This window comes from Danio aesculapii, chromosome 7 (assembly GCF_903798145.1).
Source record: "Danio aesculapii chromosome 7, fDanAes4.1, whole genome shotgun sequence".
Taxonomy (NCBI): Eukaryota; Metazoa; Chordata; class Actinopteri; order Cypriniformes; family Danionidae; genus Danio; species Danio aesculapii.
In genome coordinates, this window is record NC_079441.1 from 41,636,414 (window position 1) to 41,662,382 (window position 25,969).

A 25,969-nucleotide genomic window follows, 5' to 3' on the forward strand; every position below is an offset into this window, starting at 1 on the left:
GGTGATCAATGACTCTTGTGATCAGAAGGACATTAAAAAGGGACAACCATCTTTGCAGCAATCCACCAATCAGGCCTGTATGGTAGAGTGGCCAGACGGAAGCCACCTAAAATTTGCCAAAAGGCATCTAAAGGACTCTCAGACCATAAGAAACAAACTTCTCTCATCTGATGAGACTAAAATTGAACTCTTTGGAGTGAATTCCAGGCTTTATGTTTGGAGAAAACCAGGCACCGCTCATCACCAGGCTAATACCATCCCTACAGTGAAGCCTGGTGGTGGCAGCATCATGCTGTGGGGATGTTTTTCAGCAGCAGGAACTAGTCAGGATAGAGGCTAGTCAGACTAGTCAGGATAGAGGGAAAGATGAATGCAGCAATGTACAGAGACATCCAGAATGAAAACCTGCTTCAGAGTGCTCTTGACCTCAGACTGGGGCAACGGTTCATCTTCCAGCATGACAATGACCCAAAGCACACCGTCAAAATATCAGTGGAGTAGCTTCACAACAACTCGGTATATATTCTTGAGTGGCCCAGCCAGAGCCCAGACCTAAATCCTATTGTACATCTCTGGAAAGATCTGAAAATGGCTGCATACCATCGCTTCCCATCCATCCTGATAAAGCTTGAGAGGTACTGCAAAGAGGAAGGGGCAAAAAATCCTAAAGACAGGTGTGCCAAGCATGTGGCATCATATTAAAAAAGACTTGAGGCTGTAATTGCTGCTAAAGGTGCATTAACAAGTATTGAGTGATTTTTCAGGTTTTTTATTTTTAATAAATTTGCAACAATTTCAAAAAATCTTCTTCACATTGTCATTGTGGGGTATTGTGTGTAGAATTTTGAGGAAATAAATGAATTTAATGCATTGTGGAATAAGGCTGTAACATAAAAAATTTGGAAAAAGTGAAGCGCTAAGAATACTTTCCAGATGCACTGTATATACTATATATACTATATATATACTATATATGTATATCTATGTTACCAAAGTAATGATACACCCCCTGAAATCAATAAATTGAGATTTACCAATCACTTCCATGGCCACAGGTGTTTAAAATCTTCTACAAATATCTGTGGAAGAATCTGTCACTCAGTGGCTCAGTGAATTCAAGCATGATACAATACTGTGTTGCCACTTGTGTAATAAGTCCATTCCTGAAATGTATCCACTACTAAAGTTTGACCGTCAAATAAACTTTCTTGTCAGACCCTGCTTTTTCAACTACTGTACAGTTACTTTCCAAAAGCAAAGCTCTTTCTTTTAAAGACTTTAAAAAGGTTATTCATGTTTTATCTTGTCTAGGCTGGACTATTGCAACTCACTTTACTGTGGGATTAGCCAGAAAGCTCTTTCCTGGTTACAACTTGTCCAAAACTCAGCGGCCCGTCTCCTGTCTGGAATAAAAAAAGAGGGAGCATATTATTCTAATCCTACACTCTTTACTCTGGCTGCCTTTTCATTTTAGAGTTAATTTTTACTTATTGATTTTTAATTTCTAAATGATATCAACACCTTGCCACTGTCAAAAAACAAGTGCCTTCCATGAATATCTTTACGTCTAGATTAAAGTGTTTATTGTTTTGGAGTCTGGGTTTGCAGAAGAACAATACTTGCCTGACTGAATTGTCCCTACACTGTAAAACCCAAAAACTCAAACCATTTGAGGAAACCGATTGAAACAAACCATTTAAGTTCCAAAACTAATCCAAATGAGTACTGTGAACTTAATCCATTCGCATAAATAATTGTTTTTCAGGGGGTGGGCTTGACCCCTTAGTTCCAGAATAACAATCTTTTAATGCTTCAGCATACCAATATATTCCATGCTCCCAACTTTGTGGGTGTAGTTCGGGGATACCCCTTTCCTTTTCCAACATGACTGTGTTTTCATTACCAGTGCACAAAGCAAAGTTCATAAAGACATGGTGAGGGAGTCATGTGTAGAAGAGCTTGACTGGCCTGACCTCAACCTGACAGAACACTTATGGGATGAATTAGAGAAGAGACTGTAAGCCAGGCCTCTCATTCAAATCACTGCCTGACCTCAAAAACTTAAGTTACTCTATCCCACCATCTCTTATGTTTCACTTGAGATTATTTCAAACATCAACGAAAAAAAATCACATTTCAAAACAACCCAAGAGACCTTTAAATCCTACAGAATAAGATTGGGATGAATAAAATTTTATTCAATAGATGAAAAAAATGCATGGACATATAAAATCAGATGTCCCATTAAAATATGTATAAGAAAATAGCTCAAATGTCAAGGCATGTCAAAACCAAACCCCCAAAACACTAGAGGGGCCAAAAAACAAATAATGCTGAAGGCCGTGGGCTGAAGATACACATACCAAACTATTTTACAATAAAGTTGCCATGGGTAATTTCCTAATTCATATTATTTTTTGATAATAGAAAACATTACTTTGAATCGTATTAACTAATGCAGTATAACTTTTTTTATAATGATAACTTATTCCAATAAAAACAATCACATTTACAGCACAGTGGAATTCAATACTGAATACACCAGTCAAACAGAATCTGCCTTTGCCTTGATTCACTCACCAAAGTCTCTGCATTATCCTCAATCTGTCGTATGTACATTTTAATCAAAATCTGATCAATTTACAGCATTCAAATTGATTTGTTTAATTTCAGATAGCTTTTTGTAGCTTAACAATAAAATAAAATTAAAGGTTACGTTAAATTTGAAATGACAATTTCTAAATGATTGTCATATGTGATGGTGGGCCAAATTAAAGGTTACCATGGGCCAACTTTGGCCCGCGGGCCCTAGTTTGGGCATCTCTGCACTAGACAGACAAAAGGTTAACCAACATTAGAGAATCGCACACATCGACATATTTTGATTTTGTGTTGTTACAGCAAACCCTTTACGTCTGTGAGGCACAAAAAGTTTGGTATCATCTGCTGTTGGAGGATATAGAGCCAAAGGAGCTGTGAAAGTGTGATGAAAGAGACCTGTTGTTGGACTAAAGTTTATCCGTGGGCAAAAAAGAAGAGAACCAAAAAAAGTGAGAACAAATCTAATTACCATCTCTACTAGAAGTGAGAGGAATATGCAATCATGCTGCCATACCTCAGGAGAATTAGGCAGGTCTAAACCTAATGACCACAAAAAGAGCCTTTTTTAGAGACAATGATCTGACCATTGAACTACTTTAGACTTGATCAGTCATTATAAAGAGCTCTACTCCGTCTTGCACTTCCTTTTTTATGAGTGTCTGACTTCCTTTCTTTCCTTTTCATTTTTGATAGCCTCAGGGAGAGCGGCCTTTTGGATTGGCGAGAGCCGAACGGTGTGTCTGTGCAGTGGTTAACCGTGAGCTCTATGATTACACAGCGTCTCATTCTAACAGACAACCGTGACCGAGTCTGTAATTAAATATTCAATCACCATAGAGCAGGTGTGAGACTGTAGCACTTCCACAACAACAGAAAATGTAGCTCTTTCTCCTGGTGGTGATGGTGGTGGTGTTGTAAACTAGATTTACTCTTCAGCATAGTGACCACTGATCTGAGGAGCTACACAATAGCTGCAAATTTATTTGATGGATCAATATGCTGCGCACAGTAGCACACTGTATTTACTGGGAAATAAAACCTGGGACGTCTTTATGGAAACGGGGCGCTCTGAAATAATACAAAGAAGCCCTGGTGTGTAAAATTGAATTTTCTATAGGAGATTCAGAAAGGAATATATGTCGATATGCATGTATGGATGAACTCTGAATGTCACTATCATTGATATACCCTGTCTAAACATATACAAGATAGTCCAGTGTTGAAAACGAATGTTTAAAATCACCCCTCAGGGCACTGATATCGTTTTCTGAATGCAGTGATAACTCAAAGACAAACGTGTCACCTAAGATAATCACATATACACACTTACTCCGACAAAGCTCTCCGGCTGCTGCCACAATGTTAGATCCCCCACCGTCCTTCATCTACTGTAGGTTAAAAAACATCCTATGAGCCCTACTGATAACAGCTCTGCCTGATACAACAGCAGAGACGTTCACAAATGTCCCCAGAATACACAGGAGCACAGCGTTTGCTTTTAGTTTCCTCCATGTCTGTTTTGAAAGGTGACACAGATTAGGGCCTGCTCTAAAAGTGTGGCAAGTGTAATCTAAAGGGCTTTGAGACATCACTCTGAGATTGATGAGGGCAAAACATAAGCTGTGTCCCAATTCAGACTTCAAGGTGTGCCCTTCTAAGTCCACGAAGGCCGAATCAAGCACTGTGAAATGGGAACGTTTAGCATAAAGAGAATTGGTTTTGCCGGGAAGCAACTGTGACAATTGACACTGATGAGCAGGAGAAATCATTGCACTAGACTTTTATATAAAGTGCTATCAAACTCATATCAAAGTGTCTAAAAACGAAAAACCCTGAAAATAATATGTGTTTGTATTTTAACATACTATAACCAGAGGAGAACTCAATAACTAGGTTTTACATTGCAATCCAGTGTGTTCTCTATAAAATATACTATCGCTGAATTTCAAAGAATTGTGTAAACATCACCCATCAATCCATCCATCCATCCATCCATTCAACCACCCACCTATCCATCCATCCATCCATCCATTCATCCATTCATCCATTTATTTATCCATCCATCCAGCCACTACCTCCTCACCCACCCACCCATCCATCCATCCATCCATCCAGCCACCTACCCATCCATCAATCCATCCATCCACATACCTACCCACCCCACCCTTCCATCCACCCATAAGCCCATCCACATGCCCATCCATCCATCCATCCACATACTCATCCATCCATCCATCCATCCATCCATCCATCCATCCATCCATCCATCCACATGCCCATCCATCCACCCATCCATCCATCCATCCATCCATGCATCCATAAATCCATCCACCTACTCATCCATACACCCATCCATCAGTCCATCCATCCACCCAGCCATCCAACCATCCAACCACCCACCCATCCATCCACCTATCCATTCATCAATCCATCCATCCACCCCAACCCACCCATCCCATTCCATCCAACCACCCACTCATCCATCCATCCGTCCGGCCGTCTGTCCATCTATCATCCATCCATCCATCCTTTAATTTATAAATCCGTCCATCCATCCATTCATCCACCCATTCATCCATCCATCCATCCATCCATCCATCCACCCACCTACCTATCCATCCATTCATCAATCCATCCTTCCATCCATCCATATAATCACCCACCCATCCATCCATCCATCCACCCATCCATCCATCCATCCATCCATCCATCCATCCATCCATCCATCCATCCATCCATCCATCCATCCATCCATCCATCCATCCATCCATTTATCAACCCACCCATCCAGCCATCTATCCACATACCCATCCATCCATCCATCCACCCATCCATCCATCCATTTATCAACCCACCCATCCAGCCATCTATCCACATACCCATCCATCCATCCATCCATCCATCCACATACCCACCCACCCACGCACCCATTCATCAATTCACCCATCCATCAATTCACCCGTCCATCCATCCACTTATCCATACATCCATCAATCCATCAATCCATCGATCAACCCTCACATCCATCCATCCATCCATCCATCCATCCAAATACCCATCTATCCATCTGTCCAACCATCCATCCACCCACCCATCCATCCATTCACCCAACCACCCACCCACCTATCTATCCATCCATCATTCGGTTTGTCCTATGATTCTATTGTTTTGTTTATCTGCCTGAATATGATTACAAATCCATGGAGGAAGTGCATCATTTTCAGCCATTTACTGTCTGGACATTCTGCCCATATCCTTGTTTAAAAGGTGTTTAACAGTCTAGAAACAAACAAACAAGCAAGCAAACAAACAAATAAACAGCTCACACTAGTCAGACATCCAAAGTCTGTAAAACAGCAGTTGTTAAGCCCCTAGTTAAAATGAATAATATCCATACTAAACAACAGGCCTGTCTCAAAACGTCTGCCTTCTCTTTGAACCACTCTTTTAGGAGAAATGCAATACAAGACATTTATTTTAAAATGTTCTTAGTTATTATATAATGCCATTCATTTTAAAAGACAGATTTTTTGTTTTTATTATTTTTGGTTGAATTGAGCTCAACTTATATTAGCCTTGCTTTCACTCTTAAAACAACACACGCTTATACGTAGAAACACACATAAACTTCTTTTGCATGATGCAGACATATTTCAGATATAACAAGGCCAGTGTTCCCATGATCCTCTACATTTTAAAACAGTAATTGGATGGGCCAGTAGAGTTTAAAGAGCAAACAAACTGAACTTGCAAACCATGGCTGGATTGCTGCTGTTAGCTTTTCTCCTTGACCTTTTCCAACCATGTCATCCACCCTCCTATAGTGCTAATTGGGCTCAGTGTCTTATTATGACCTCTCAGAACGGAATGGTCACAGTAAATGCAGCAGCAATAAAGTATACCAACATATGCTTAGTTCTTAATGCATTTGGAGAATGCTAGTATCATCTATATTACTATGCAGGGAAAACAACTTTTTATTTAAGGTTTGTGTATTTTTACTCCACATTTTATACTCATGGTTTCTTATTTAAAACTAGGTTATTAACATATTTTAAAGGATTATGAAAATAGTTATTATTCATTTTATGTATTGTCATGGTATTTTTTTCTTGAAGGACACTGAATATATTCATACAATGTAATGTAATAGATAAAAAATAAGTAAATTGTACAATGTCAGTGCTGGTATTTATTTATTTATTTATTTATTTATTTATTTATTTATTTATTTATTTATTTATTTATTCATTCATTTATTATTTTTTTCCAATATAGTGGAATGGGTTCAGTAGTTTGGACCTCAGTTTTCTTTAAAAGTTTATTTGTGTTTTGCTCAAGAAAATGTCATATTGGTTTGGAACAACAAGAGAATAAGAAAAAAATTGAATTTCAATAATCCAGTTTTATGAACCCTGATAAACAAATTAATAATGACCTTTATGAACCATTACACACAATTTCAAAAAGGTCAATCAGCCTTTAACCGAAAGGCTCAATCTGCTAAATGCTGGACATATTTTAGTTTTTGGCAATGTTACTTTCTACACTGCATGACTAAAACTTACTAATACAGAGAGTGTAAAATGTACTTTAAACTGATTATGTACAATTATGTTCAACCCCAAATCAGAAAAAGTTGGGACAGTGTGGAAAACACAAATATTAAAAGAAAGTAGTAATTTCTAAATTTACTTTGACTTGTATTTCACTGCAGATTATGCAATTATTTCATGGGTTCCTCCTGATTTTTAGAGTTGTTTTTTAAAATAAACATTTTAAATACAAAATAAACATGTATTTCAATTTTGGTTCTTGCAACACATTTCAAAAATCAATGGTAAAGAATTTACCACCTTGTAGTTGGCATTCCAACAAAAGTACAGGGTCTTCCTTGTTTTATTTTGCACTTCAAAATGCGCCACACATCACATTCGCTATTGTAGACAGCTCAGGAGTGCAGGCAGGCCAGTCAAGTACATGTATCCTCCTCCTCCACAGCCAAGACTTTGTAATGTGTGCAGAATGTGGTTTTGCATTGTCTTGTTGAAATATGCATGGGCCCTGGAAAAGAAGGCAGCATTTTGTGTTTCAAAATCTTAATGTACTTATCAGCTTTAATGGTGCCATCACAGAAGTGGAAGTTACCTTTGCCAAGGGCACTTGACCATAACAGACCCTGGCTTTTGACTTGTTGCTGGAAATTGTTGCTGGATCCTTCTCTTCTTTGGTCTGACGCATACGGCATCTATTTCCCCCCCCCCCAAAGTACTTGAAATACTGATTCATCTGACCACAGTACACATTTGTACTGTGTGATGGTCCATCCATCCACTATGTTAACATAGGGCTTCCTTTTGGCACAGTACAGTTTAACTGGCATTTGTGGATGTAACTACGTATTGTGGTAGTTAAGAAAGGTTTGCCAAAGTAGTCCTGAGCCCATTTAGTGATATTGCTTAAAGATCAATGATGATTCTTCATTAAGTGCCGCCTGAGGAATCAGAGATCACAGTTGTTCAGCTGAGGCTTCCTTCAGATTCCTTGAATCTTTTAATTATGTTATGCACTGTTGATGGTGAAATATACAAATGTCTTCCTATCTTTCTTTGAGGAACATTGTTTTTAAACATTTAAATTTTTCACATATTTGTGGGCAAACTGGCAATCCTCAGCCCATCTTTGTTCCTTGACTAGATCATTCTTTGATGCTGCTTTTGTACTAAATCATAATTACAGTCATCTGTTGACATCACCTTTGTTAAATCACTTCATTATTTAACCAGTTTACCTGAATAATAGTCCTAAATTCCTCTTGTCCCAACTTTTTTTGAAATGTGTTGCAAAATTGGATTTAAATAAGTGTTTATTTTGATGATGATAATAATAATAATAATAATAATAATAATAATAATAATAATAATAATAATAATAATAATAATAATAAATCATGAGGAACACATTAAATAATGTTGTGTTCATATTGTCTGCAATGAAATACAAGTCAAAGAAAATTTAGAAATCACTACTTTCTTTTATTATTTGCGTTTTTCATATGGAAATTCCAACTTTTTCTGATTTGGGGTTGGACGATTGATCAACAATGTTGAAATCTGATTTAAAACCTGAACGTTGACATATTATTTTAACTTACTTTTTTGTATGTTTGTTCCCCAAATGACATTTGTCAAATTGGCCACCATTGATTGATTGGTTGATTTTCATGCTGAGATTAAAGGCTAACGACTAAAGTTAATAGTGATCACTAAACAATAATTGCCATATGCTTAACCCTAACAGACTTTGACAACCAGTTTTCTCAATACCTCAGTTCCTTTACAAGCAAATAACATCAGTGCATCCATTCTGTAGTTCTTAATTCCTGCCAGTGCTGTCTGGACTTTTTAAATGTCTCCCTTGTTCCTTCACAAAGAGTAAGAGTTTAATTGGTGTGGAGACATAAATAGCTGAGAGGTGGAGTAGGAAAATATAATGGGAATAAAAAAAATCTCTAAGCAATAAATCATTATCGGAATGACACTGTGATTTACACCATGCAATTTCATTCAGCCCAATGCCCCTTTCTGCTTTAATGCATTTGACTGGTCCTTTTCATATATAGTAGCTCTTCTGAAAGCCTGTGGCATCATTTTCCAGCACACTCTGTTCTCTCATCAAGAAAAAAAAAATGTCTCCAGCTCTAATTACCATCAGTCTATTTACTGAGGGGTTTTCCCCAGTGTGGCAGGACTCTCTGCGCTCTCTTTGCGCTTCCCTTTTCAAAGGAAGACAGACATAGGTGATAAAACCGATGCAAATTATGCAAATTTTTTTTGAAGTGGAGCGCTGTGAGAAAGGAATGAGTCATCAATCTTCTGATAGTTCTTAAAATATAAATGAGGCGACAAAGTAGTGAATGCCTTGATGGGCCACAGATGAATCTCCAGTCGACGGTGGACATGAGCTGGAGTTAGTTCGGTGCTGTAAAATGAGCAGCAAAACTGCATATTGAACATTTGATACGTTTTGATTTAACAGACAAACAGTTACACAGTTCACCTTGTTTGCTCAGTTTTTAAACACTTGAGTTTCATTTAAACGCCATACTTTCAAATTTCTATAGACAATCTGCATTTAATAGATAATCTACATCAGAGGTGCCCAAAGTAGGGCTGTGGGCCAAAGTTGGCCCATGGTAAACTATGGTTTGGCCAGCCATCCTATCTGAAAAGAGAGGGAGAACGAAAGGGAGTTAGTTGGGCGAATGCCTTTGACAGAGATCGTCTATTTCGGGCACCTCTGCTTTAACGGCACGTTTTTCACTGTGAGGCCACAAAGAAGTTCCTGAAAGACGCTTTCATTGACCTTTTTTTTTATTATTGTAAAAAACAATGCGGCAATGGTTGCTCAGTGGTTAGCACTGTAACCTCACAGGAAGAAGATTGCTGGTTCTAATACTGACTGGTATTTCTGTGTGTTCTCCCCATGTTCATGTAGGTTTCATCTGGGTGTTCTGGTTTCTTCCACAGTCCAATTACATTTAGGGGGCCCACAGAGACATAATAAAAGGCCCGCGACTCTTTAACCTTCTTCACTTTTGTCCGCAACAACCCTCCGCTCTACACTTTCGTCCTTTGTCCGCGACACCCCTCCACCCCTCCACTTTTGTGCGCGACAGCTCTCCATGCTTGTGTAACATGCCGGATCCATTACCCCGATCTGTTTCGAGACCTTGTAATTCATAAATTAAGCACTGGGTAGGGGTGTCCCAATTCTCTTTAGTTTGAAGGCATAGGGCTAAGGGGAAGGGGTAGATACCCCCTCGGATGAAGATTTTTCAGAACCACTCGAAACCAAGGGGTAAGAAAATTTTCGGGGTAATACAAATTTTTACAACAAACAAGGACATGTTTTAAAATATTCATAACCACGTTCATGTTTTACTGTCATGCTTTATAAAAAAAAACGCTAAATTTTGCAATCTATAATCCATAATCATAACTCCTGTACAACAGTCTTACATCATTCCGACACTTGATGACACTCGAAAACCCTGTCAGAAAAGTCTAGTGGCTGGGAATGACCTTTTTACGCTGTCTGCTATAATGTTAATGTTAATGTAGGTGTGTTTACATAGATGAATATGGCCACAGTGTAAATGCACAATACAGTTTGCACAATGCACAATCTTATTGCCACATTAGTTTGTTATGATAACATGATATATGCCTTCAGTGATTTATTGAAGATAAATACCAAAAACTAACATAACTGGAATAACTACATCAGTCGCCATCGTCTGATCTCATATGAAGCAAGAGATCGTCATGACATATGATGATGTTCCAATTCTTAGGGGTAAATTTTGAAGCTCTTCCCCTTCAACCTCAGTTTTAAGGGCCAAGGGAAAGGGGTAGGGGTACAAAAATAGAATTGGGATTGGGCCTAAATCTATTAAAAACTTAAATAAATATGTAGTTTAAATTAGGAGTGAAATAATGTTTCACTATTGTTCAGTGTAATAGATACTGTACACAGGAAAGAAAACAAGAACTAAAAAAATCTGTCAAATAAATAAATAAGTAAATAATAATCTCCGACCTGCTCTTACATAAGAAAAAAAGTAATACTACAAATGTTCCCAGGCAAAAAACTAAACTTGATTAGATAGATAGATGGTTTGGTGGGATGGATAGATGGATAGACAGACAGACAGATAGATAGATAGATAGATAGATAGATAGATAGATAGATAGATAGATAGATAGATAGATAGATAGATAGATAGATAGATAGATAGATAGATAGATAGATAGATAGATAGATAGATAGATAGATAGATAGATAGATAGATAGATAGATAGATAGATAGATAGATAGATAGATAGATAGATAGATAGATGTGTTAATAAAGTATGCACAGACGACAATAAAATATTCATTTGGTCTGGCTTGAGAATGACCTTATCCCTTTCTTGTTCCTTATCTGCAATCATCAGTCATGGACTCAAAATGTCAGCATGTACAGAGGAATTCTTGTCACAGTTGTTACAAAATGTCAAGACAACTTTATTTACTTATCTCCCTGTATGATTGGGGATATAACCCCTCAGAACAGAAGTGACGCTGACAAAAAAAAAGAAAAAGAGAGAGAGAGATCTCCCTTTAGAGCACATGATGGACAGGAATATGTCCGTCTTTCATTTTTGTTTCGAGATAAACAAAGATGTCACGCAGACAGATTTATTGGGACAATTTGAGTGACAGTAAAAAATCAAAACTTCATGCTTCCAATATGTCTCAGAGTCATGTCCATGAATACGTTTATTCCCAGTTCTTTGCGGCTCTTTTTAATAGATCCGAGAGAAGCAGTCTTTCTCTCTCTCTCACAACATAGCAACTAAAGAGACAATAAAACACAAAATCATTGACAACCGGCTGACAGTTCATTTACATTCCGGTGCATGAGTGTAGTTTGATGATTGTGCATCAATTTTTGTTAAATTCACTCTGCATACTCAATTTCATTTGGAGAAATATCTCCCTTTGGTCCCTTTTAACCCTATCTGTAAATGGTGATGCAACTGTCAGAGAGTATTCTGTCATTGCATGCCCTCGTCCCATCAGTCAATGTGCTAATCATTGCCTAATCTGCCTTCACTGTGCCAGGGCACAAGGTCAAACACATCCTATTAGTGTGCTTCCAAAAATGTGCATGCTCTCGCTTAAAACATTTGACCCCCATCGTCTGGCATACTGCGTAATTAACTTCTATTATTTCCTACCAAAGCTGATCAATTAGGTCATACTGTATGTATTAGAATACTGTATCGTGCATGCATTCGGCCATTTCCTTTCATTGCCCTCCACTCTCTCTCTGTCTTTTCAAAGATGCGGATGGTTATCTCACGTAAGATAGCAGGATTTAGGCAGTCTCATGGCATTCCTAAAGGTTGCCGGAGTCCCAGTGAACACGTCTGTTTATTGGTTTTTGAGTCCGTGTTGGACAGGAGTTATTGGCTGACCAATATAAATGCAGTGGAGAGCTATTTTGATTTCTCTTCCAGCCATTTGTGGTCTCTTCTCCCATTATTAAGGACACCAAGTTATTGGATTTATCTCAGTGCAAGATAACATTTGGCTAAAGGGCAACCCAATAACAAACACGACTGGCCCACCAGAATACCTGGGTTGTCAGTAAAATTGACCTCCTTTCCTGAACATCATGTCATAGTATATAGAATACAGATAATTCAGCGCATTAATGAAATCCCTTAGGTGTACGCTAAAATTATGCAGTCTCATGTTGTAGGTTTAGTGTTTTTTTTATTGAATTTTCATTTCAGTTGTTTAATTTAGGTTTGTTTGTTATTTTTTAATTTAGTTACATTTTATTTTGGATATTGTAAAGGCGTAATATTATAACTTACTGTTTTATGGCATTTAATTTGTCCGTGTAGTCAAATGTTTTTTTTTTAATGCAGACGGGCGGTGAAGTATCATATACACTCACTGGCCACTTTGTTAGGTACACCTGTCGAACTTCTCGTTAACGCATATTTCTAATCAGCCAATCACATGGCAGCAACTCAATGCATTTAGGCATGTAGACATGGTCAATACGATCTACTGCAGTTCAAACCGAGCATCAGAATGGGGAAGAAAAGTGATTAAAGTGACTTTTATTGTAGCATGATTGTTGGTGCCAGACGGGCTGGTCTAAGTATTTCAGAAACTGCTGATCTACTGGGATTTTCACGCCACAACCATCTCTAGGGTTTACAGGGTATGGTCCGAAAAAGAGAAAATATCCAGTGAGCTAGGCTGGGCTTCAGCAGCCCCTGTCAACTAAGAACAGGAAACTGAGGCTACAATTCTCACAGGCTAACCAAAATTGAACACCAAAATTTGGCGTCAACAACATGAAAGCATGGGCCCATCCTGCCTTGTATCAGTGGTTCAGGCTGATGATGGTGGTGTAATGGTGTGGGGGATATTTTCTTGGCACACTTTGGGCCCATTAGTAACAATTGAGCATCGCGTCATGCCACAACCTACCTGAGTATTGTTGCTGACCATGTCCATCCCTTTATGACCACAGTGTACCCATCTTAAAGCATCATAAAGTACGAATCATCTCAGACTGGTTTCTTAAACATGACAATGAGTTCACTGTACTCAAATGGCCTCCACAGTCACCAGAACTCAATCCAATAGAGCACCATTGGGATGTGGTGGAGATTCACATCATGGATGTGCAGCCGACAAATCTGCAGTATCAGTGTGATGCTATCAAGTCAATATGGACCAAAATCTCAGAGGAATATTTCCAGTATCTTGCTGAATCTATGCCACGAAGGATCAAGGCAGTTTTAAAGGCAAAATGGGGTCCAACCCGGTACTAGTAAGGTGTACCTTAAATAAAGTGGCCGGTGAGTGTATGTAGTTGTATTTAGTAGGTTTTGCAGTAAAAAAAATGTTTATATAGTTTAAAAATTTTATTCTTACAAATTGTCATCAAATGGTTCTTTGCAAATTAAATGTTATTAGACTAAATGACAAGTTTAGTCTGTCATCTGTAAATATTGATAAAAATATATGATGTCATTTTTTTATGCCATAAGTAAATACTATACAGGTACATTTGTACATGCAAGCAGCTGTCATGGTCTATAGCCAATAAAAACATACACACAACAGAGACATTTGACAGTATATGTGCATTATATACATAGACCCTGATCTACTATTTTACCTATTTCAAATCCACAAAATTTTATTACATTTTTAATTGTTTTTAAATGATCATGTTCACATTTGGTAGAAATTTTGGAATACACTTTACCACTTTACAAGTTCATTCAAGGAACACACCAATTTTACCAATGCATGTTCTGGATTTAAACCCTTGATTGTTGTGCTACTACAACATAGTGCATTGCCAATAAAGCTACATAATTCACAAATTTTACTATTCATGAAGGTCTACAATACATTGTCTTACGGTAAGAATTTAATACTTACGTAAAAACTGGCTGACATGTTGTGTTGCTTTCTTGCTTGCCCCTTTGTGTTAAGACCAGTGTTTCTCAACCACGTTCTTGGAGGACCACCAACACTGCATATTTTGCATGTCTCCTTTGTCTGTCACTGGTAGCTGGTACTCCTCCAGGAAACACTGTCTTAGACAACTCAGTCTCATTCTGAAAATGTACAGCTATATACATTTCTGGAGAGCGCCAAATATGTCCCTGGAGTGACATTTTTTTGTTGTTGCAGTTTTAGTTTTTACAAATCCACCATTGGATGCTTTGTACTCTTTTTGAGATCTCAAATTTCTCTCGCCATTCGCACCTGCTATTCTTGCGTAAATCCACCAGAGGCCGCTGTCGACTGACTGAATGACTGATCAACTGACCAACCCTCCTCCTTCCTTACACCCAATAGACAGTGTTTTAGAAAGCAATCCAGAAAAAGAAAAGTCCAGAAAAAGGCAGCCAGATGTTTACCATATTTTCAGATTTTACATTATTCACACCCTGTTATTTACTTGTTTATTTAATTTTTTAGCTTCTGTCAATGAGTTCACTGTACTCAAATGGCCTCCACAGTCACTGTGTCTTACCTACTTTCTATAACAGTTTTCCACCAGACTCGAACCCTGCCATTGTGGTCAAGTCCTCTCTGCATCTCAAGTCCACCGACGTACATGGTGAGCTACTGGACCAACTAGTAACAGCAGGGAAGCTGTCCACACGGAGGTAAGCAGTCAGCTGGTAAGCTTTAAAGGAACAGCGTCATACCCGCTCATAGAAATCTCATAGAGATCTCCAGAAATGTATATAGGACTACGTTTTCCGAATGAGCCTGTGTTGGTCTTAGATGTTAGATTTATATGGTATTTTTAATATAAAATATTCTAATAATATATACATTATACTTCTTGAGCAACTCAAACAATGATCAAAAATGGCCATAACATTTTTTTTCCTTTATTTTTTTTCATTTATTTACTATCATACATTACTACATTAGTAGTGTATCATTAAAAGGTCATTTATTTATTTATTTCTTCCACACTCAACCTAAACCAAGTTCTCCGTTTCCCAGAACTGAAAGCACCAACACAGCATCTACATGACATTTAATGGTTTGTAGTTTAAGATGTCTATTTCTCTGTAGCAGCAGAGAGAGAGAGAGAGAGAGAGAGAGAGAGAGAGAAAGAGAGAGAGATCAGTGCATTGTGCTGAGCTTGTTGTACTTAGTTGTTTAACCTGGCATGGATTCAACTTACAGCATGAAGGGGTTATTTGTCTTGGCGAGTCATTGCCCCAGGCTACAAACAAGAGGGCAATTAATAAGAAACAAGTGACACTTTTTCTAAATGATTCAACAGTCCTCAAAAATGGCCAGTCCCCCGTAGCCAGTGTCAGTGTCAAGAGTGACTTATGGCATTATGTCACTGTGCCCTCAAAGGGCCACAGAACAGCTTTGCATAAATTACACATCCGAAAATAGACTAGACAAGAACTTCCTGGAAAAAACAAGAAATATTTCGCTTCCAACAAACCTTGCTCACTTATAGCACTTACCACGCTTTTCCCTAATGGAGAAAGACACCAAAAGCACTAATGCACATGGAAGAGTGGAATCACTGCCATTTGAGATGGAAGGACACAGTGAATGATATGAATATATGAATATGAATATAGACCACATCCTTTACTTTTCCTCACTGCTAATGCGCTCAGGACTAAGATACTTTATGGTTTGCGGAACCTGACACGTGGATGAAATTGCACACTAGCCAAGAAGCAAGTCATAAAAGTTGGTCCCCTCATAGAGTTATAGACTTCATACTTTGTTTAAAAAAAGAGAAAAAAAGGCTGCAGCACAAAAGACGGCTTAAGTTAATGCATAATTATGCATCAATTATGTTCTGCATTATTAACATAAATTGGCAATTAAGTTTTACAGACGAAGGAATGCAAACACACACACAAAAAGATTGAATGGCCCATTTCTTATTAATGACATTCTTTTTCTTCATGCATTTTTATGGCCTCGATGTTAAAAAATTGGCCAGCGGAAGATATGGTAATTCAAGTCTGATGTCCACCAGGAAGAAAGTTTCTGGAGATTCATGTTGACTCCACATCCACCTAAGCACTGCACAGAGTGAACTTTCTAATTACATTTCATGCCTGATTGGCACAAACGCTGCTTCTCGAAACTGAAAGACAGCAGTACCAGCAACAAATTCACATTAATCAATTGACCGAGTCTGCGGGGGAGGTCCAGTTCCTGCTTTAGGGGGGAGTTTCTATTTGTGCCATCGCTCTGTGCATAACATCCTCTTCCTTGCAAGTGTTCAAAAAATACCAGGTCTAATTACTTAATTATAGGAAACAGTAATCTGTGGATAGTTGGATCCCTGACTGATTTAATTAAAACAACATTTATTAATTAACTCACCTGTGCCTTACGTGCCATTTATACTATGAGCACTTGCCCGGGGAGAGGGAATGTGCATAGTTTTGAATATCAATTGCATTGTTTGAGAATTTGCCCTTTGTGTCAAGAGAACTTAAGGGGCATAACAAGGGGAATAATACAAGGGGAATAATACCTGAAAAAAAGTGAAAGGGGAAAATTTTTTCATGATATTAGTGATGATATACAGCCACATCACACTGCTATGAGTGTGATATTGCATTTATACAACGGTTAGACAGAATAACTGTGTATATAAAACAGAAAATCAAACTCAGAGACTCTACAAATCCCTTTGTATGAGGAACTACTTTCTTCCACTATTCATTCACATCTGCTGTTGACGTCAGAACAGCAGAAACTGTTACTAATTCACTAACATCAATTTAGAGCTAGTGTTTGATTGATTCTCTAGCATACTATCTAAAGTGATGACAGGTGATTTTGCTGGCATTTTAGAATTATAAAGCTGAACGGCATGAAATGCCATCAGTCTACAGAGATTTAACAGTATTTCTCTGTTGCAATCGGGATATCATAATAATTAACCCTGAAAAAGTCAAAGCAGCTCAAAAACTACAAGATAACTGTTGAGTTTGCGATAAGGAAAAATGCTAAACACATGCAGACATTTCTTCTTTCTTTCTGTTTACTGAACTAGTCTGCAGTAATGAAAACAGGAGATGCATTAGAAGCAAACAGATGGCTAACCAAAAAGTAACTCAGGGTTATACAAAGAGTGGCCTACACAAAATACATACATTACTGATATGCAAGTCCCATCTCACACTCAATACACTACAATTACTATGGTATAAATACAGCATTACAACATACAAAAGATTTTATAAATGTTAAAAACTGTTTAATAATGATTTGATCAACTGTAGTTTGTAGTTTTACACTGAATTTTTCTCCTTTAAAGGCTTATTATGTGGTATTATGTTGTCCAACAGCTGCAATATTTGTCAAACTGTAGTCCTCTGCTTGCCACCCATGTGGGTGCAGTAATACGCAAGAGTGAAGAGGCTGTACGAGTTACGAGTTCTGATATTTCAGAATATCGCATTATAATCAGCCAATTAGATTCGAGAACCAGTCAGAACTGCTGTGTATACAGTTGAAGTCAGAATTATCACCCCAAGATTTTTTCAACACTTTTCTAAACATAATAGTTTTAATAACTCATTTCTAATAACTGATTTATTTTATCTTTACCAAGACACTTATCTTTTTCAAGACACTTCTATACAGCTTAAAATGACATTTAAAGGCTTAACTAGGTCAATTAGTTTAACTAGGCAGGTTAGGGTAATTAGGCAAGTTATTGTATAAAGACGGTCTGTTCTGTAGACTATCAAAAAAAAAAAAAAATTCTTAAAGGGGCTAATAAGGTTGACCCTAAAATGGTTCATAAAAAAATGTAAAACTGCTTTTATTCTTGCCGAAATAAAACAAATAAGACCTTCTACAGAAGAAAAAAAATATTATCAGACATACTGTGAAAATGTCCTTGCTCTGTTAAACATCATTTGGAAAATATTTAAAAAAGAAGAAAAAAATCAAAGGGGGGCTAATAATTCTGACTTCAACTGTATTTGTATATATATGTGTGAAGAGTTCAGATGTAAAAACCTCTAAATGCCATCTGAAATCTTCTTCAAAAATTAGTTTTTTTTCTCAGCCTCCTTTGTTTATGTTCAGTTATTTAACTTTAAAGGCAATGAAACTTATTCATCACTATAAAAGTAAAATTTCCAAGCCTACACACAGGAGTCGGAGAAAAATATCTAATGACTTTTAGACGTTTTTGCAACTCTTCATACAACTGTATATCAACTATATATATATATATATATATATATATATATATATATATATATAATATATATATATATATATATATATATATATATATATATATATATATATATATATATATATATAGTCATGATTGATTGACCAGAAGCGTATGGTAAGTACTTTATCAGAGTGGCTGAATTGGATTTCAGTGACTTTCAAATATCAGTAATTAAATGGCTATAGATGACAGTGCATCAATAAACGTCATTACAAGGTTAATGGTGCCATTGTCATTGACGAGTATTGGCACTTTCTTACATTGAATTGTCCATATGCTGCGCATTGATGGCCCACCCTAATCACTCCATTGGCTGACAAACCACATTTGTTCTGTTTGCCAAAGCTTCAATACAAGGCTTTTCCCTTCAGAGGTAATCTTACCCACAATATCGCTGGCTTCCAGATCATGTGTTTCACAGCACTCATCACAAAGAGCTCCCTGATTTAATGGCTGTAGTTTGGGTTCAAATGGACAAACCACTGATGTGATATGAAAACAAATTCTGGACAAAAGATTCTTTTGCGCTATTACAGAGAGGTAATCATGTCCATTTGTTAAGAGGATTTCTTGTTTCAGATCATCTTTGCAAAGGCACTGTAAATAAACGCAGTGGAGACACATTCCATCCTCTTCTGTGTAATTTTAAACAATGGTCATGATGTTTGTGTTTTAACCATGCTGAGGCCATTTACCCAGATTAGATGTGAAATGAAAAGATGATGAAAAGAAAGAGCACCCGTACCTTACTCCAGTGGCTTTCTTCTCATCGCCTTCCTTTCTCACACTCACACTGTTGTAATCATTGATTGTGGGTTTTTACACCTCAGTGGCGACTCTCTTTGATAGACACTCTCACTGGGTGTGTGATCTTGGAGATTTTTAACCCAGATGATGTTGTGACTCTTCAGCTGAACAGTGAGAGATTGAAAACACCTAAGAAGTGTGGTTTGCTTGATCTATATGGCACATTAGCCCTACAAGAACAACACTAACACTAATATCTGTTTAAATTTTAACACTGATATGTCAGTGTGAATTGGATCTGAATGTATTATAAATCTAAATCTGGTGACAAATTAAAATAAAATATGCAAATTAGGTCAAAAGTAATCTAAAAGTAATCCAAGAGTAGTCAGAATACAATAAAGTACCTAAATGGGTAATCTAGACCAGGGGTTCCCAAACTTTTCAGCCCGCGACCCCCAAAATAACAACGCCAGTGACTCGCGACCCCCAATATCCTCTGAGGTGGTTATAAATATACAAACCTTGCAAATGCAAAATGGCTCACACACATCAGTAGACCCAAGTCTATTCTTTGTTTGATTTTGGAGAACGTCGCTCAGAGATCATCCTCCATGTTCAGCCATTGCTTGTATTTAATTTTATTGAATGCAAGTGTCGTAAAGGTTTAATCTAACTTAAGAGGGTCCCCAGGTGTCGCAATTCAATGGGAAAAAAATGTGTGTTGTTTTATATTAAATACTGTTTTTATCTTTTGTAGCATATAGACAAAATATGCCCATTCTCATAGTTTCAAAAAATTAATTAGATTTTTGGAAATCAAAAAAGCGACCCCCGTTCATTATCCCACGACCCCCTGAGGGGTTCCCATGATTGATGGCAGTTATTAATGTTAGTTTGATGAAATATGAATGCATAATAGAAAAAAAATGGAAAGTGAGATGTCCATGCTTCACATAAAAAATTTTTAATATAATCCCAGTAATCCCAGAAAAAGACAATTTAAGAGTACTTAGAAAACAGAACCCAGATTTGTAAAATCTTTTTTCACATACAGTACACAGAAAAATGTCAACAGTCCTGCCTCAAGGAGTGCTCTTTTAAAAACAACTAGTTATGTCTATGTTAATTTTCCCCTTGCAATTAAATGTTTCACTGCATACTGATGGAAATGAAATGAACCCAATCCATACAGAAAAAAATAAACAAATGAAAGTGAATTTGTAATATGTAAGCAGTGTTAGCACCTTCATCATTTTTTTTTAAGTTTACACTGGATAATAACAGTGTAAATAATAATAATAATTACAAAAAAAAGGAAAAAAAAGAATATATATAATATTATAATATAATAATAATAATAAATAAATAATCTTAATAATAATTACAAAAAAAAAAAATTAACAAAAGCAAAAAAATAAATAAAAAAACGTTTACTTTGAAAAGTTTCCATCAGGCTACCAAAATATTGTAGTTTAAATGTGTCAATGTGTTTTGCCAGGTCTTAATGTGACCTCTGTCTAACAGACATATTGTGAAAAGAGTACTGAAATATCATACTTGGGTGAAAGTACTATTACTTGCCCAAAAAAGGAGTGCAAGTAGAGTAAAAGTATCTGTTATAAATATTACTCAAAGTATGAGTAAAAAGTAGACCTTTCAAAAGTACTCTGAGTAGTGAGTATTATACTGTAAAAAACTGATGCATTTACATGTAATTTGTGGATGTGTGTAAACGCAACATCTGTAGTGCATTCAGTTATTGCCCAGCTGACAGACAACATCATAAGACGTTAATATTAGGTTAGATTAAGGTTGTGAGGTCAGGTGACCAAAATTTAATGTCTAGCCAGCGTCTAAGGACAATGTTATTTTGACGTTAAATAACAACATCAAATAACGTTGATGTTCGGTTGATTTTAGGTTGTGTTAAAAAGTGACCAAAATTCAACATCATACCAACGACATATTGACGTCAAATATTGACATTTATTCGTAATTGATTATTTTGGCAACCAAAATCCAACATCTGATAGACGTCATAGTGGTAACGCTCACACAACCTCAAGCGTTATCATTAGACATTGATATGGTTGATTTTAGGTTGGATGTTGGACACTGATGTCAGCCTGGCGGTGGGTTCTGATGTCAACCCATTTATCATTTACAAACAAAATGCAACGTCCCCATGATGTTTGGGTATAATGTCAGTCTGATGTCTTGTTGACGTCTTGTGCCTGCTCGGTGTTTAAGGCCATTTCTGTCATCATACATTAAACTGTCATTCTGGACATATACTCGGACACTTTTAATGCTTCTAAGCAGTTTGCTGCAATTATAAATCGCTCATGTCTTAAGGTAGTTCAATATGATGTGATTTACTTTCTATGTGCGATTTGATTGGACAGGAATCACAGGACTGAAGTTAAAATAATGTAGTGACTGCAGGTTGAAGGAAAGTAGTGGAGTAAAAGTACCAACACTGCACTAAAAATCAAGGGAAAGTAAAAGTACACATTTTTAAAACTACTTATACATTTTTTAATAACAATTTCAGAGAAAAACTACATAATTACAGTAGTTTGAGTATTTGTAATTTGTTTCTTTACACCACTGGTCTAAATACATACTTATGGGTAATAACAAGTAAATAAAGTAGTAAAGTATGTTAAATTAATACAGTATATATAAAGTACATTTAATTTACACTTTGAAGACTTTGTAATGTTGTACACCATTTCTGATTACTTTTTAAAAATAAATATTCATGATAAGGTAATGGATTACCTACATCCCCCCCATAAAGAAAGAGTTTTTTGCTGTATCTCAAAAAAAAGCTTACATATACAGTACTCCTTCTTTCTCTTGCACACCCACGTTTATACAGAATACATTCACACTGTTCCTAAAACATGTCTCAAAGATAAAAGCGCTGAATTATGCTTCCTCGCTGGTTAAAACAACCCTGTGACTCTGAATAAGGAATGAGCGAATCACTGCAAATACACATTGTATCTCTGAAATGACACACTCAGAAAGCTGAATTATTTAGTGCATCCCTGCAGAAGCCTCACAGTTCAAGTGAGCTTACACTGCACAACCTGAAGCGCTACACCTCAGGTGATTGGTCAGTTTTACTGCCTTCGCGGACGCTCTGAGGTGCAGTTCCTCCCTCCACATGTCCTCGTTCCCCCATTTCCACACACAGACAGCCAGTAATGTAGTATCTTTCTGCCTCTTTGTTTACTGCGCTTCTGCTGCCTTTCTTCTCAGAGAGCGTCTGGGGATCTCATTCTGCTGCCGATCGGAGACAAAAGCTTTGCCACTAGGTGTAGCTCAAGGACTCAGGTACCAGCTGCTTGAGAGATTCTGCAAGAAATACAAGTGTGAAAACAATGAAAGCGGTTACAGTATGTTCATTTATGGCAATGAACAGCTAATGCTACAGTGCACAATTGTCCTTGCCTGCCTTTGTGTTTATTTGGCTTGTAAAAGGTGCTCATTAAAGAATATACTTTACTTAAAGTGTATTATATTTTACTAAAATAAGCAAAATATGTATTTGTTCTCCCCTAATGAATAATAAAATAATATTAATGATAATGTATTTTTAAAGCTGATGTATCACCCAGTTTGTTGACCCAGGTCGACATTATTCTGTGCCCTATGGTGTTCTGTGGACAATGTATTATCTTAGTGTCACCATTCCAGCACTGGAGAAGGTCTTTGCATGGGTGTGCATGGGCACCCATTATGGAAATATTTGCAGCCGGCCCCTCGATCATTTGGCTTTCTCTCCGCTCCTGACAGTTGTGAGTAGAGGGGAGGACACTCAGCGCTTGACCTGATTTCTCATAGATCAGTGACCGTTCGTCTGGTTCCAGGATTTCCGTGGTGCACGTAAGTTAAAGTGACATTTGCCTGAAGCTGCCTTGGAGCTCTAAGCCCTGTTCGTTCTCCAAAACCATATATGACAAGCAGGGCAGAGCTTGCTGGGAAGCGTCTGGTATTTCACTGACAGAGAATGAGGAAAAAAAGTGGTAGTTTTCTTTTGCTGTGTTTTTTTTTGAGAGCATAACACTCATGGTGTGGACAAGAGCAAGGCCTCCTGGGATTCAGGAAAGAGAAGATTGTGTTCTGTCCGCTTGTGTGACTGCGCCACCAGCTCAAAGGTGAAATTACCCATGGCTGGATAGTTGGAGAGAGGTGTGAAGACTTGCCTGCCTCCAGTTCCTGCATCACCGCTGCCCTTTTCCCACACAATGAACGAGTGGAGACAACCAACAAATCATGACAACACTATCAGGTCCAAACTGTGTCACCACTGGGCTTGGCCTGTCAGTGCTGTAGTCAAAATGCTACATTCTCTCATTGCCCTCCAACCTGGATTACCTAGACTACCTTTGCATAAAACCAGAAAAAAATGGTTTGTTGACTGTGACTACATTTATTTTAGCTGTAGATACATAAATGAGAATAAAGGACTCAGTTATGTGTAGTAGTCTTAAAATGATTATGTATCCGTCCATCCGTCCGTCCGTCTGTCTGTCTTTCAATTCAATTCATCTTTATTTGTATAGTGCTTTTACAATGTAGATTGTGTCAAAGCAGCTTCACATAGAAGATTATAGTGAATTGAAACAGTGTCAGTTTAGTTTTCAGAGTTTTAAGTTCAATTCAGTTCAGTTTAGTTCAGTTCAGTTCAGTGTGGTTTCACAAAGCGCTTTACAATCATGAGGAGGGGTCTCTCCACACCACCACCAGTGTGCAGCATCCACTTGGATGATGCGATGGCAGCCACAATACAATGGCACCAGCGTGCTCACCACACTCCAGCTATAGGTGGAGTGGAGTGACAGTGATAGAGCTAATTTGGTGGATGGGGATGATTGGGAGGCCATGATGGTTAAGGGCCGAGAGGGAATTTGGCCAGGACACTAGGATTACACCCCTACTCTTATTACGAGAAGTGCCATTTAATGACCACAGAGAGTCAGGACCTCGGTATATCGTCTCATCCAAAAGACAGCGCTCACTGACAGTACAGTGTCCCCTTCACTTTTTCTGGGGCATTAGGACTCACACAGACCACAGGTTATGTGCCCCTGCTGGCCTTACTAACACCACTTCCAACACAACCTAATTTTCCCATGTGGTCTTGCATTCAGGTACTGACCAGGCTCAGGTCTGCTTAGCTTCAGTGAGTAACCGGTCTTGGGATACAGAGTGATGGCTGTGGGATGATGAGAGGCAGACATTGCTGGGTTATTATTATTCTACACTATGGATTATTGATTATTTTATCATCTACATTTTATTATTTATATTTTTCAGTTCTGGTGCCCGTTGTTTAACCTCATTAGGAGAGATATTGCATGTATATATCACGTAAGTCAAACAGAGTGCCTGCTCGCTCTTTAATCTTTAACAAACTGGCTAAATTAAGATGCCTTTGAAAAAGTTTTCATTAAGGCCGAAGTAGGGTTCATTGATGGTGTTGAATTGGCTCAAAATATGCACGCAGGGAAAACGGGCAAGTCGGGTGATAAAAGATTTTTGAATGCCCTGCTGTCACATTTTATGGAAGGACCTCTGATGTTTCACCGCTCGACTATTATACATTTTGACAGCAGGTTCAATGAATTTTAAAGAATATTCACATAGAAGAGTCATCTTACATCATCCTACTCCCTTTACGCCAGCATGTCTAATAAATGATCTTCTTTTTCAATTTAAGGCATGTCATGGCAACTAAAGTCATAAGATGTATATTTCGTCAGCAGGACTTCTCACAGTCTTTTCTGCTAAATTAATCAGAACCATGAAAGTAGATCTCAAAATCAAGAAAAGTGAGAATGGCAGTAATTAAAATATGACACACGAATGTTTCATTCTTAAAACCCTCATCGATAACTAATGAGAATTTCTTCAACATTTCAAAGGTTTTGCATGATTCAGTGAACGTTACGAAAATATGCATTCAGCTCAAACTAATTTTAAAGTGACTACATGTAGAATACAGAAACCCTTGGTAATAGTGACACTGTTGGCTGTAAAGTGAATTGACAGAGATATTGTATGAAGAGTTCAGATGCAAACCCCCCTAAGTGCTGTCTGAAATTTCCTTTGAAAATTAATATTTTTCTCAGCCTCCTGTGTATCACATAAAAGTGATATTACTGATCCTACACACAGGAGACTGATAAAAATGCTCATTTTAGAGGAAAATTTCAGATGGCATTAAGAAATTTTTGCATCTTAACGCTT